Source organism: Lynx rufus, unplaced genomic scaffold, assembly GCF_022079265.1.
Source record: "Lynx rufus isolate CCGP_SWC_20201006 ecotype Redwood Valley unplaced genomic scaffold, mLynRuf1.p SCAF_1, whole genome shotgun sequence".
Taxonomy (NCBI): domain Eukaryota; kingdom Metazoa; phylum Chordata; class Mammalia; order Carnivora; family Felidae; genus Lynx; species Lynx rufus.
In genome coordinates, this window is record NW_025814823.1 from 66,370,781 (window position 1) to 66,384,460 (window position 13,680).

General features: G+C 37.9%; 1 protein-coding gene across 1 annotated transcript in view; it reads left to right on the top strand.

Annotated features, from left to right (window-relative positions):
* The window catches only part of GPC6 (glypican 6), a 1,113,953-nt gene that overhangs the window by 856,491 nt on the left and 243,782 nt on the right, over positions 1-13,680 (top strand). The window lies entirely within an intron of this gene.

Consider the following 13,680-nt stretch of genomic DNA (forward strand, 5'->3'; position numbering starts at 1 on the left):
TGATGTCATTATTTATAATGTGCTTTTAACATATTTGAAAAAACAAATGTGTAGTTCCTTAGCATTTAGACTGCACAGCATTAAACAGAAATGGTAAGGGGTCTCACCATTGTCCTCAACTTCAAAATGAGTGGGAACTATAATGAATGAGCTATAAGCTGTGCTGCTCAGCTGCTGCTTCCTCTTAGATATGTTACCCTTTTGTCCTCTACTTGCCTCTGTCTCGTAGGGAACTACATTTCCCAGGATCCCTTGTCCTGTAACTTTTGGGTCAGTTATCCAATCAGAGGTACTCTTGGGTCCTTAGAAGGAAAGAAGCCAGAGTATTCCTTCCTCTTCCTTGTGCTTCCTTGTGGTGTCCTTAGCACCATCAGCAAACTGTACTTCCGTCATGGCTCCACTTTCCACCCTTCTTCAGTCTCATTTCCTGACCAAAGACTGGCTTCTCTTCTCGGATGAGATGTTATCTTCTCCTCCAGTTGCTCCTAAAACCAGAGCAGAGTGAGTGGCCTCCTCCTCTAATTTCTGTATCATTGTTTTACTTCCAGTTTGGCTTCCCAGCAGTTGTATCAACTGTATAACTAATTCCCTGTAGTAACTACTTTCAGTTTAAAAACCAGTCTGCATCTGGAGTGGTTTCTCTTTTCCTGGCTAGATTCTGACTAATACAACATCGCGAAATAAAAGTGAAAGTTTCTGCTCATTTCCTTTCAGGACTCTGCTGATACAAAAAAAAAAAAAAAAAATAGACACTCTTCTTTCAAATGAATGAGGTCAATGAGAAAAACAAAAAGGATAGTGGACCAGAGGAGGAAAAATTGAAATATTCATCCTGCTTCTTTCTCTCTGTAGTTGTATGCTTCCAAGCAAAGCCCTTCACTTCCTATACTTGCTTTTCCTCATTTCTAAAATAAGATTTTGTACTACTACATGCAAGAACATGAATGAATCTCAGCAACTTTATGCTCAGTGAAGGAAGCCAGACACCAAAAAGTACATACAATCAAGTTTCATTTTCATAAAGTTCATGTAGATAAAGCTAATAATCTCTGAAAATAGAAGTCACAATAATGGTTGTCTTGGTGGGGGAGAAGGAGAAAATAGAAACAAGGAAATTTTCCACGCTAGTAACAGTGTTCTCCATGGTGACTGGGCTATTGTTTACATGGATGTATTTATTTGTACAAACTCACCAAACAGTCACTTAAGATGTGCTCATTTTACTGTATGTAATTTTACCTCAGTGTAAAAAAATGAAAAGTGGGCACTAGGAAAGAAAAGTAATTAGTTAAATGAACAAAAGGCTTAGATTATATGTCTCCAAGATCCCTTTTAGCTCTGAAATTCAGTTCTTTTTATTGAAGAATTTGAATTTTAAAAAGGGGGGAAATAGGACAGAGAGACAGAGAATATAAATAAGTGTAAACATGTTTCCAAAGTCATTCTACAAACACATATTTTAAAACTTTCATTGAAGAGTTCGTGCTTGCTTATTAACATGGCAGGCTATAGAACCCAACTTCTTAGTTGGTTTTAATTCCAGTTCCATGCGTTATTAGGTCTGGGAACTTAGGTAAATAACTGAAGCCCATATTTCTGAGTTTCAACATTGTATTACAGAGTTAATGCTAATATCTAACCCAGTGGGTCATTGTGAGAATTAGATGAAAGAATGCATATTTAGTTTTTAGCATGGTGCCAGCCACAAAGTAAATGCTCAAAAGATAAAGAAGAAGATGATGATGATGATGATGAATCTTTCCAGAAATTTCTATTTATATATTGGCAAGTAGATATTTTGTGTCTATCACTCTTGCACATAAGTATGATCATATTATGCACAGATTTATTATTTTATTTATATATTTTATGGTTTTTTCCATGTTAACATACAGTTATGGAATGAATCATATTCATTGTATGGGTGGACTCTGATACATATAACCACTTTCCTATTGATTAATATTTAGGATCTCTTGGTGCTTTTATTGTTAACAATAATAGTGAAATGAACATCCTTATATGCAGTATTTAAAGGATATAAAGCTTGTTTTATCTAAGCAGAAAGAACTTCTAGCTATTTTACTGTCAGAGTTAACTTTTTTATTTCAAGACTAACCCTTTTCACTAGGCCTTCTAGCTTTTTATTTTATCTTAGATTCCTAAGTCAGTCAGGCAGTTGATGGAATACAAAGGAACGGTTGTTATCTTTTATACTCATGGTTTTCTACAGTGAAGCAATGGGAAATAAATCATAATTCTGAAAGGAAAGTATAATAGCAAGTAAGTGTAAATGCCATCCCACCGTCTTAGAACAGGAAATACATTTAGTGTGCTTAGCAAATGTAGAAGCCTAGCCTAAATAGGCATTCTGAGTGTAGAAGAGATCCTCAAGGCTGTCAGAAGGAGAGAACGGGACTAGGGTTTCCCAAATTTAATTCTGAAATTAGAGTAGGAAACCTCTTTGAAAACTTGATTTAGTTACTATAAATATGAAGGCAGGTAACATCAAGCCAGCTCATCCTAAAGAATCCCAAGAATACAAGGCCCTCTGGCGTTTTTTTTTTCTTCAGAGGAAAAGACTATAAAGTCCCTCTGCTTTATTAAGAAACCTAGTGGGAGTAGAGAAAAGTTTTAATAAGCTTATAGCTACTCTGACAGTTGAGTAGTAAATACTAAGCATTACTTCATAGGAGTGAGTAAGTATAACACCTTCACAGGCTGTTTCTATAACATATGGACTGTTAAGTGCTTGAGAAATAATTTGTTTGTTTTTGCAGCTCATAGTTTGACGTAATGAAGCACTATTGAGTTGAATAAGTAGACAAGAAACTCCTTAGTTATGGGGAATTATATTCTGAATTAATGAATTGCAAATTGTAAGCCAATCCACCTCCCATAAATATTATGAGGAAAGAAGTCGCAGTCCTACCTACACACATTTTCAAGGCAAAATTATTCTGTGACGAGAAAAAGATTTAGAGCATAATTAAGATTCCTAAAATATAAGTACTTAAGAAGAAACTTACCATATGTTTAAAATTATTTGAGACTGCATTTATGATCTGTGATAAGTATATATTTTCTGGAATGCAGAAAACCTCTTTAAAGGTTTTCTGTTTTATTTTTATGGTATTATTGTGCAGCTCACCTCTAGCAATTCATAATGGGCTTTAAAAATTCAAATAATAAAATAAAGATTTTTATTCTGTGCCTGTGATAGTTATTTCACTTTACATAGAAAGCACTAACTCATTGTTGAAAATACAAATAACTTAAAATGACAGGTTTAATAAGCCATATTCTAGAACCATTTTGTTAACACAGCTCTATGATATAAGTATAGAGTGTTGTTCAAGTTTAAATGTTAATTAATTTGGGAAATGATGGTCTTGGGAATGGTCTCCAATCTCTATATACATGAGATTATTAAGAAAAATCTTTAATTTTAGTGGATCATTTGTTTTAATTGGCCTAAGAGTCTAAAAATCAGGCACAACACAAAATATGGGAGAGCACTGAGTCTGGAATCAGAAGCCTTGATATCCAAACTGCCTGCATCTCAAAATTATTACATAACCCTGAGGAACTAATGAACATCTATAATTCTGTCTCTCTATCTCTCAAAGATGTAAAATAAGATCTAACTGGCCTTCTTCAAAAGGTCGGGCAAAGGATGAGAGTAGCTAATGCAAGTGAAATGTTTTAGGAAATGTTCATTGTATTAACAAAAGGGTTATGCAAAAAAAGGGTGGGGTTTCATAGTCTAATAATCTAGGAACTCTTAGATGTGAGTGTGAGAGAGACAGGGAAGGGAGAAATATTTCTTAGAGACTTTTGCAAAGAGGGAATAGATTCTGCGCATAAACTCAGTTGACCTTGGGACTCTCCCTCCCCCCCTTTTAAATGAAACATTTGGAGAACACTCATGATGAAAAGTAATTTCAGACCCAAGGAGGCTGTAGGGGTTTTACAGTTGGAGTGTTAAGGTGTGCATGCACTACAGGAAACTCAATGAGGCAAAGCCACTACAAAATTGATGGGATTGAGAACTGCTGAGGGTGATTCTAGAGGAGTGTTTCCCATTTGCTTCCTGTATTTGGTATAGGATCAGTCTTCATAGTTCCTTGAAACTGTTCCTCACATACAGTGAACACCAGAGTGCCAAAAGAATGACATGTTCTCATCAAAGTTCGCCTCTCCATTTTGAATACATGCAAGTCTTGGGAATCCTTGTCTTTAGGACTGCCATCATTCTTGAATGTTCTAGTCTGTCCAAGACATGGATGTCATGGGAGAAGCTCCCTGAAGAGGTTATTTTCTCTACCTGGGACTCATTTTCTTTATTTGCAAAATGAAGGAAATGAAGAAACCCCAAGATCTCTTCCATGCCTAAAAATCTCTACTGGTTCATAGCAGAACATACCCTCCCCAGGCCCACCTGGGTCTCTCATGGCGCTTAGAGTAACCCCCACCTCCCTCATCTAAGTTAGCCATTAAAGTCTAGAATATCCGTTCTAGAAAACTTAACATTAAAGGTACAGCATTTACATGGCCTAAAAGCTATTTAATCATTCTCCTAGGCATTGATTAGTGTCTTAGATTAGATCATTGTTACTATGTCAGATACTGACTAGAATAAACCACAGTGCCCACCAAACACCTGACCAGAACCCATCAAAGAGTTGGTTCTAGAATTCAGTAAGAATGGTAGGCAGAACAGGGGCGCCTGGGTGTCTCAGTTGGTTAAGCGTTGGGCTCTTAATTTTGGCTCAGGTCATGATCTCATGGTTCATGATTTCGAGCCCTGCTTTGGGCTCTGCACCAACAGTAAGGAGCCTGCTTGGAGTTCTGTCTCTCCCTCTCCCCTGCCCCTCCCCCACTCGTTCTTTTTCTCTCTCTCTCACATAAACTTAAAAAAAAAAAAGAACGGTAAGCAGAACAAATTGGAGGATAAATGCAAACAAAACACAATAACATTACTAAGATCCAAGTATGTTTTGAGTATTTTATAAGATTTTGATGTTCCTGTAATGGACATTATGAAATGTTCTGTCAATTTGAAAGCATGCCTGTCTTCTGAAATGTTATTCCAATGCAGTGTGGATTCTATTTTGGGACTTGAAGAGCAGACTTTACCCATTCATTCAGAAGACACTGAGTATTTATTGTGTGTCAGGCACTGGACTAAGAAAGAATATGGATGTGGGAATTCAAAAGTGACTCTTTGTCTCTGTACTGATTTCCATGTTAACCAAGAAGCAAGTACATATCCAACATACAGATACTAACCAGTGACTTTGCCCCTGCAAATAAATTTATATATATGTAATACACACACACACACACACACACACACACACACACACACATACACACACACATAGCCCTAATAAAATTCTAACTTTTTTTTAGTGCAGTTGACACACAATGTTACATTAGTTCATTAGTTTCAGGTGTAAACATAGTGATTCAGCTTCTTTGTACCTTGTGCTATGCTCACCACAAGTGTAGCTATTATCTGTCAGAATACAACACTATTAGAATACCATTCACTGTATTCCTTATGTTGTGCCTTTAATGCCTGTGACTTATTCATTCCGTAAGTGGATGCCCGGATCTCCCGCTCCCCATGACCCATTTTGCCCATCCAACCACTCCTCCCCTCTGGCAACCACCAGTTTGCTCTCTGTAAAATTCTGACTTTTAAAATTATCATCCGAAGTAGCACATTATAAAAAACACAGCCAAAATATCATGACTTAAAAAAACTTCACACTTTAAAAAATATAAATCCAAACTAAAAAATCAGAATAACCAGGGACTCTAGTCATTTCTCTTTCCATGAGCTGTATTGGTAGAGAGTAGTTAATCCTCTTTTGTAACTTTAATATCAGGATTAATTCCTAGATCCTGCCTATGAATGGCATACCAGCTTAAACCTAAGACCTTTGTTTCCCTTTATAAAACAAAATTAAAACAGAGAACCTAAGGCCAATAAGAGCTTTTAGAAATAAAAATTTCCAGGGGTGCCTGGGTGGCTCAGTCGGTTAAGCGTCCTACTTCAACTCAGGTCATGATCTTGCGGTCCGTGAGTTCGAGCCCCGCGTCGGGCTCTGGGCTGATGGCTCAAAGCCTGGAGCCTGCTTTGGATTCTGTGTCTCCCTCTCTCTCTGCCCCTCCCCCGTTCATGCCCTGTCTCTCTCTGTCTCAAAAATAAATAAACGTTTAAAAAAAAATTTTTTTAAATAAGAGCTTTTAGAAATAAAAATTTCCAGGGGCGCCTGGGTGGCTCAGTCGGTTAAGCGTCTGACTTTGGCTCAGGTCAGGATCTCATGGTTTGTGAGTTTGAGCCCCGCGTCAGGCTCTGTGCTGACAGCTCAGAGCCTTGAGCCTGCTTCGAATTCTGTGTCTCCCTCTCTGCCCCTCCCTCCCTCTCGTGTTCTTGTCTCTGTCTCTCAAAAATGAATAAATGTAAAAAAAGAAAAGAAAGAAAGAAAAATTTCCAAGCATTATCTCTCAATATAGGTCTTCTTTTTTTTTTTTTTTTTTTTTACAGTGTGAGTGTGGGCTCTTCCATGATTATAATTTGGAGGAGAAGAGGGTGGGAAATAAATTTGGTGTACCTAAAAAGAACACAAACAGCACTTTTTGCCTCTCTGCTGAATGTTCAACTCATTAAAAGAACAAGAAGCATTTCATGGATTACTGATAACAGTACCTCTGTCATAGACAGCAGGCCAGATTGGAGCCATAAATGGAGCCATTGTGTTCATTACCGAATGTGAGATATTCATCCTTACAACTGATCCGCCTCCTTCTAGAGACAGGTAGACATAATGAATACATAAAAGGAACCTTTTATTTTTTTTTCAGGGAGCCATACTAAAAACAAGTTATTAGGACATTAATCATCAGCTGAAAACAGCATTCCAGTAGAAAACAGCAAAATCAACATGAATACGTGCATCACTGATACATTTGCAAAGTTCAACATGCGTTACGGTGCAGTTAAAAGCTAATATTTCTGAAGTAACCTTGGAATGCTTTGTCTCATTTTTATAAAGCCAGTGACAAGTTGAAAATAGTTGATTGCAGATTCTCATCCATGAATGCTGAGTTACTAAATTTAATGAAAGGCTGTATGCAATATACAGTCTTTTAAAGATTGGGCATTTTGACCCCTTCCTTTCAAAGATGGGGGATTGAAGCCTGGAAAACACTGTTAATAGCAGTGCCCGGGAGGGAATGCAGGCACCCAACCCCAATTCAGCATTCCTTCTCCCTGAGACTAGTCTATCCTTCTGCCCAGGTAGAGCCCAAGAAGGGCCACATTTCCATAGTTTGGCAACTATCTGGAAATTTTGATATCCTGGCAGAATGTGTCCCCTGTCTGCTTGCTGGAGGATTCAGTTTTGCCTGTGACAGTATTTTATTTATTCTTTAGAGCCCCTTATGCTCATAAACATGCCCATTAGTTTTACAAATTACCACATTAGTCATAAATGAGTTGTCCTCCTAATATAGCACATAACTTATTGTTGCATTTTATTGGACCATTTATAATAAAATTATGGAAAGTGTTAAATAACCCTCAGAGAAAAAACGTATTCATCATTTTAGCAAAGGTGTAAGTGTTGCATTTTCTTCTAAGGTATTTGTAAGGAATTTGTATTCAGAATATTATGCTATTTCTCTAAAAGGACTCTTGGGTTTCTGTATGGGGCCATTCCCCCTGTCTTTTTTTCCTCTTCAATGGGTTTCTTATAAAAGTCTAAGCCACTTATAGTGCTCTGATTTCACAGTCTAAAAAAAAAAAAATGATTTGCTCCTTCCAAATCACACGAGATCTATTAAATTTGTTCTTAACTTAGCAATTAAAGTGCAGCGTCTAAGCCTGAAATCACCCCTTCCCCCGTCACCAACTCCTAACAGAAACACTGGTGCTAACACATGTGACCTTCAAAATAGCAGTTGCCTCCCGTAAAATCTAACAGTGTTTTCCCCCAGAAATAAGAAATGTGGAGCCAGAGACCTAAGCTCTTTTTTAGATTCACTGAAATAGTACATATTCCGCTGAAACTAAAATTGCCCTAATCATAGGACACTCACAAAATTTCTTCTCTTTGTTCTTAGCTTTCACAAATATGGAAATTGTCCTACTGGACTACCAGGAGCTGTATTAGCCTCATCTAATGAAAGCTAATATGCAAAAAAAAAAAAAAAAAATGTTGAAGCACATTGAATTAATTATATCTGAGATTTGACTTACACATGAGATGATTAAATATGTGCATTTGAAAGAATCCCTGAAGGTAGTTAGTTACTTTAAATAATTGTCCAGGGCCTTTTGGCTGAAGTGACTTTCCCCATGTAGCTTGCTGGTGTTATCTTAATTTTTCAACATCTTAATTTTGTGCTTTCTTCATACCCTACCTTCATTTAATTCAGTACACATTTAAAGAAAACAAAAGAGGCAGAGAACAGCGCTAGAGTATGCAGGGTAATGGAAAGGTGAGAAGGTGTGGTCCACCTACCCCCTAAGGGTTCTCTCTCAATGTGGGCTAATGCATCAGCCAATACACCAGTAAACTCCAGTCCAAACACAGAATCCGTCATTTCTTTTTTGTTAATTTATCAAATCAGTTTCTGAATTAGCAAAACTAGATTGTAGAATTGCAGGATGATTAGATAAACAACTGACTTCCAAGACAGGGTGGTGAACACCAAAGCATCCTTGGTCTGGGATGCTACAGAACCACCAAAAGGGAATATGGAGCCTCCAGAAAGAGTTGATCTCCAAGTTCAGTACTGAAACAGACAGCCTCCAATGTTAGTCAGGTCTGGTCAAAGTCGTCAGGTCTGGAGTGGGCACTGAAAAGGAAGACATTCTTTCCAGACAGAGACAAAGAGAACAAATTGACTTTCTTTCAGCCCCAAAACAGTGGTTCTGGAAGACTTGTTAAAGCCCCGATTGAGCGAAGGTGGGGAGAGGGACTGCGTCAAAGTCTCGATTCAGTCGGTCTAGCGTGGGCTGGGAATTGCATTTTTAACAAACTCTCAAGTGACTATGCTGTTGGTTCCTGGACCACATTTTGAAAAGCACTTCCCATTTGAAAACAGAAATGAAAACCTTCCTTTCCATATGTAAGAGGTGTTCTCTAAACCTAATTGCACAGTGTTTTTTGCCAACTCTGTACATATTTGTCCCATCTACAGACTTGAAGAGCTGACTCCCTGCACTCCTTTCTCCAGAAGGCCGACTATGAGTGATTTTGTTTATCTTCATATGTCAAAGCACGTCTGTTCCTATGATCACCTCCGTTCACTTTACACTTATAATGTTTCATAAGAACCACCTCTTACATGTTCTAGGAAGGGCACAGATTTGACCTGGGTTGAGATGGTTTGCCGTTTTTCTTCTGACACGTTCAAGCACTTTCTTCGCCTTTGTAGCCACAACAGCTTATCACCAGCATTGTGCACAGTTACTTCTAAGCCAGTGCTTTTGTAAAGACAATCAAGCTCATAGGCCATTTTTCCACCCATTGCTGTCACCCTGTGAGATTTTCCAATAAGCTTAAAGCTACCTGAGCTGCTGCTTCCTTTTCTGGAAGAGCAGAGAACTTGTCCCGGTGTTGAGGGTCTGGGGCACACCCAGACACCAGTTTTTAATCACAGTGACAAGAGCAGCAAGAACAGAGCAGCTGAGTACCTACCAGGTGCCCGGCAATGTGTGGCCTTAGGGACTACAGACCCATTTCTTATTCATTTTTTAAAATTTTTTTTAATGTTTTATTTATTTTTGAGAGAGAGAGACACACAACACAAGTGGGGAAGGGGCAGAGAGAGGTGGAGACACAGAAACCAAAGCGGGCGCCAGGCTCTGAGCTGTCAGCACAGAGCCCGACGTGGGGCTCGAACCCATGAACTGTGAGATCACGGCCTGAGCCAAAGTTGGATGGTTAACCAACAGAGCCACCCAGGTGCTTACTATTAAATAGGTCTCTAGTTAGGGCAACAGCTAGGAAACCAGAGAACTAGTATACACTGCGATAAGAAATGTAATTAGGGTAAGACAGTAGAGAGGAGGGGAGCCTCATCGCATTTAGGGAGATGAAGGCAGACAGATGTTTTTCAGGAGACAGCACTGGAGCTGACTTCTGAAGATGTAGGGTGAGTTAGATGGAAAAATAAATAAAGTAAAATAAAATAAAATAAGCAGGAGTTCCTAAAATTAGAAAGTATAGTGCATTTGGGGAACTGCATACAGTCCAGGACTGCTGGAGAGGATGACGTACAGAGAGATAAGCCTGGAACAGTAGACTGGGATCAAGTTATGAAGATCAGCAAAAAGAATGGATTGAACAAGGCTGAGTCCACACTGTGACATGAATCATATGCAGGCTACAAAACACTTTAGAAATGACCTACAAACAACATACAGGTTTAACTGCAGCATTTGTCTGCTATTAAAATCCAATCCTCCTTCCTAGGAACTGGGGTCCTATCAGTCAAATGAGGCTGAGTAAATATCTCCGCACAGGGGCGCTTTGGGTCTTGGTTTGCTTTTGTCATTCTGCTTCTCCATCATCTGCCAAGCATCTTGCAGGTCTAGTGCAAACTTTTATCCTATAATTGTCTTTCTCGTGTCAGCCAACATGGGTTCTGGTAGGGTTGATGGCCGTCAGAAAAAAAAAAAAAAAAAAAAAAAAACACCTGCCTAAGATTGAGCCAACATCCAACTTCAACTTTGTTCCTCAGTGGTGGGATTTCCTTGCTCTGGCAATTGCTCTTTTCATTTTCTACTGAGTTGGGTCATCCTGGTACATGATGAGGTTCTTTTTCCTTTAATGATGCTTGGAAAAAAAAAAAAAGCCTCTGCTGACCAGCTGCACTTCTCTTTCTGTATCATGGTTTGGTCAGAAGACGGAGCATTATAGAAAAACCACTTCTGCTCTTTAACAGACAACCACCTCCAGTGGAGTCCTATCTAAAAAAAAAACATGACTCCCTTTCTCTGCCTGTCATCTCAGACATGACCGATCACTCCACCAATTTTATTTTTCACTTAAACCCTTCTCGTAAGTCCTAGAAAACTTTACAAAGAGGAATTTTATTTTTGATTCCTTATGCCATTAGCAGAATTTTGTTTTCTTTTTTTTTAAATGATCTCATTCATGCTTCTTTTCCTTTTATCAAATTTCCTTTGAATTTTAATATTTTATTCTACTTTATTGCATGTTACTTCTAGGAATTAAGGAAGTAAAAGGATCAGAAACAAATACACTATCAACCCTTGACTAGGACCCATTAGGATGGTATTTACATAATACAAGATATAGTACTGCAGGAATCGACCGAATCGACCGTTCCTCTGTGTTCATTAGCATGTTATGTTACTACAATTCACACTGTTTTAATTTGAATTAGTTATGTCTGAATTCTGTTGCAATACAATAAAGTAGGGTGTGTTTCGCACTGGGAACTTGGATAATCAAGGCTGCACATGCTTTAAAATATGTTTAGAGTTGGAACCAAGAGCAAATTGTTATTAAAAATAATAATCATGAGGCTACCATTTATCTCCCATTCACTATGTGCCAGGGGCTGTTCTAGGCATTCACAAGCAATGGCTCATTTCATTCTCACCAGCATAGCTAGGAATTGCCATGTTCCGTTTTACAGATGAGGAAACTGAAGCTCAAAGAAAATAGGAATCAGTTGGCAGAGCTGAGATTGAAATTCAGATCCAATGGTGCTGCTTTCAACAATGATCAGAAATGTGGCTCCTCTAAGAACTAGATGTCTGTCCTCTAGGTTATTGGAAATCCCCAGAGGTGAGGAGAGTATTAGGAAGACATCCAATTTGGCCTAGTAGATTTGAGGCTGGCAGGAGCAACTCTCATTCCTCTTGATTTTTCTTTGATAAATCACAGCCATTTTCATGTCACTGCCACCTCTGGACATTGAGAAAAGAAAAGGCAAATAAGAAACCCACCAACAACAAAAACAAAATCAAATGATGTAAATAAATGGATTTAAGCATGTTGCATTCATAATTGAAAAACTAGAGCACAGAGGGGCACCGGGGTAGCTCAGTTGGTTAAGCGTCCAACTTCAGCTCAGGTCATGATCTCACAGTTTGTGAGTTCGAGCCCTGTGTCGGGCTCTGTGCTGACAGCTCAGAGCCTGGAGCCTGCCTCGGATTCTGTGTCTCCCTCTCTCTCTGCCCCTTCCCCACTTGTGCTATCTCTATCTCTCATAAATAAATAAACTTTGAAAAAAAAGAAAAAGAAAGCAGAGATAAGTTAAAAAATATCATATGTGTATCAAACACATTGAGCTGAGGAAAGAATCAGGATTTTTTGATGAAAATCTATGCAGTCTAATTCAATTGTCATTAAACATTATGCACTTAATAACCAGAGAGAGAAATAAGAAAATCATTCCATGAAAGAAGGGGTAAAAAACCAAAAACCCTTCCCAGGATGTTGCTCCTAGGTTTTAAGCTGTATATTATATTATGCTATACTGTGTTATATAATATTATATTCTATTGCATGTTTTTTGTGACTAGATATCAAGTTATGACTGGAACAATACTATATTATCCTGCTTGGAAACAAGGGACCATATCTTGTTCATCATTGTATCTTCCAAATCACCTACACAGCATATGTAATATGGATTCAATAAATTCTCATTGAATTAAATTGTCTTTTCTACTACGTCACCAGACAGCAAATATATCCTTATTATAGTTGTGATCAGTACAACACATTTTAAATAATGAATGAAAAGTGTGCCTCTCTAATAACTCTCTCGGTAGCAAAACATCCAAACCTGTTACAAAGAAGAAATGATCCATTTAAAATCTAGAACACAGCTCTGTGGAGATGATCCACTTTGCCAAGTTCCTTCCTTCCATCCTTTGAATGAACATGACTGAGTTTAAAATATTCACCTAACGTGTTTAAAGGCTTTATTCAGATGCCTGTGAAAGCTTTCATTACTGACTGCTTTTCTGTTTGTTTTCCTCATATTCTTCTAGAAGATTTTCCTAATCTTGAGGCTTTCTTGAATATACTGCAGATAGTACCAGTGTTTGGTACTAAGCATGTTCTTCTTGCTTTGCGTGTCAAAGAAATATTCTCATTATTGGTTGATAACTTTGAATGTATGTATTTATGTGTGTGTGTGTGTGTATGTGTGTGTGTATATATATATATATGTATATATATATGTATATGTATATATATATATATATATATACATATATATATATATAATTAAATAGAACTTCCAGTTTGTTCATTTCCAAGAATATATGAGATTATTTCTCCTTCTCCTTGAAGTGCCTTATAGGGGGTTTCGCTGTATTTCTTTTCACTGGACTTTTTATTACCGTCAAAGAGACAAATGAGTTTTGTCCAGGAGAATCTTCCATGGTTCTTATTTCAGTTTTAATTTAGTCTTACACCGAGACTTTGACAGGCAGTATTTCTGCAGAGGCAGTGTTATCTTTGTAAAGTATTTGATTTGGGGCATCTGGATTTTTAATATGATAGTTAAATCTCAGGTTTACGTTTCTTATCACTCTTTAGAATGCTGACGCGCTTCTCAGGTATCTTGTCAGATATTATTCTCATTATTGAGCTCCAATTCAGAAGTCAGAAA